Source organism: Austrofundulus limnaeus, unplaced genomic scaffold, assembly GCF_001266775.1.
Source record: "Austrofundulus limnaeus strain Quisiro unplaced genomic scaffold, Austrofundulus_limnaeus-1.0 Scaffold2973, whole genome shotgun sequence".
Taxonomy (NCBI): Eukaryota; Metazoa; Chordata; class Actinopteri; order Cyprinodontiformes; family Rivulidae; genus Austrofundulus; species Austrofundulus limnaeus.
This window is the reverse complement of record NW_013955375.1, coordinates 1-1,849: the sequence shown is the minus strand read 5'-3', so window position 1 is coordinate 1,849 and position 1,849 is coordinate 1. Positions and strand designations below refer to the sequence as shown.

General features: G+C 56.7%; 1 pseudogene; it reads left to right on the top strand.

The window, feature by feature from the left end:
* Nucleotide 1: 1 nt before the first annotated feature.
* Nucleotides 2–959, top strand: LOC106511597 (uncharacterized; annotated as a pseudogene).
* The last annotated feature ends 890 nt before the right edge of the window (nucleotides 960–1,849 follow it).

Below are 1,849 nucleotides of genomic sequence, written 5' to 3'. Positions count from 1 at the left end.
TATGCTGCACCGCCGCAGGAGACTGCTGGTGTCCAATCAATGCCTTGCGTCACTGGTTCAGTGGCGAGAGGCAGGGTTTATGACCAAAGGGGTTCCACTGGGCTCACTGCCGGCTCGTCGAGAGTTTGTCTCTACCGATGCATCCACCACAGGATGGGGGCGTTGTGGCAGCGACAGATCGCCCGGGGGACATGGTCCCCGCAGGAGAAACTGCAGCACATCAACGCCTTGGAGTTGGAGGCTGTGCAGCGGGTGTTGCGACACTTCCTCCCGGGCCTGCGTGGGAAACATGTCCTAGTGCGGTCGGACAATTCTTCGGTGGTCTTTCATATCAACCATCGGGGGGGACACGGTTGATAACATTGCTGAGGCTAACCCAGAAGCTCTTGACCTGGGCAGCCCCTCTTTTTGCCAGCCTAAGGGCGGCCTACATTCCAGGGGTGCGGAATGTTCCGGCCGATATTCTGTCTCAGGGACGCCCACCACCGGGGGAGTGGAGGCTCCACCCGGATGTGGTGGGGGTCATTTGGGAGAAGTAGGGCATAGCAGCTGTGGACCTGTTTGCGTCCCGAGAGACAACACGTTGCCCACTTTGGTTYTCCCTGGCAGACACTGCCAGTCCTCTGGGTCAGGATGCACTGGCACAYGACTGGCCAAAAGTGCTGCTCTATGCTTTCCCGCCACTTCCCCTGATAGGCCCAACACTCCTGAGAGTCCTCCAGGAGGGGCACCAGGTCCTTCTAGTGGCCCCCTTGTGGCCAGGGAGAACCTGGTTTCCACTGCTGCACAGGCTCTGTTGCAGCTCTCCAATGCCTCTCCCCCACAGGAAGGACCTTCAGTCACAGCTGGGGGGTCGGATCCTGCATCCCAATCCCAGTCGCCTCCAGCTCTGGGTTTGGCCGCTACGAGGCCCGGCATCTCCTTCTCAGAGTATGACGGAGATGTCGGGCATACAGTGACTAACGCCAGGGCCCCTTCGACACGACTGGTGTACATTCATAAGTGGAAAGTTTTTGACAGTTGGTGTCGTGCTAGACATGTGATCTTGTACACTGTTCTATTTCAGTTATTTTAACCTTCCTTCAAGCACTGCTTTCTCAAGGTCGGTCTCCGTCCACTCTGAAAGTTTATGTAGCTGCCATCTCTTGTTGGCATGTAGTGGTGGATGGTGAGACTATAGGCGTAATAAGGACGTTTCTTTGTTTCTGAGGGGTGCCCGGCACTTGCACCCTCCCTTACGCCCTGTCGTACCTGTGTGGGACCTCTCTCTCGACCTCACTGCGCTGCAACCTCCCCCGTTTGAGCCCTTGGCAGAGGTGAGCCTTGAGTATTTGTCAAAAAAGACTGCCTTTCTCCTTGCCATGGCTTTGGCGAAGCGGGTGGGTGAACTACATGTGCTGTCTGTTCACGACTCCTGTTGCCGTTGGAACCCAGCTGGCTCTGGCGTTACTCTTTGGCCTGACGTGACATTTCTTCCTAAGGTGGCCTCATCTGCAAGCCACTCTGTGCCCCTCCAGCTTGATCGCTTTGACACAGGTGGGCCTGATGAACTTCTCTGCCCTGTTCGGGCACTGGAAGCAAATGTCAGACTGACAGCTTCTCTGCGACAGTCTGATAGTCTGTTTGTTTGCTATGCAGGGCCACGCAAGGGGCAGGCCCTTTCCAAACAGTGCCTCGCGCGTTGGATTGTGGAGGTGGTGGAACAAGCGTACGTTCTACAGGGCCACCAACCCCCTGCTGGTGTACGGTGCCATTCCACCAGGAGCATTAGTGCGTCATGGGCCGCTATGACTGCGGTCACTCTGGAGGCTATCTGTGCAGCAGCCTCCTGGTCATCTCCGAATACTTT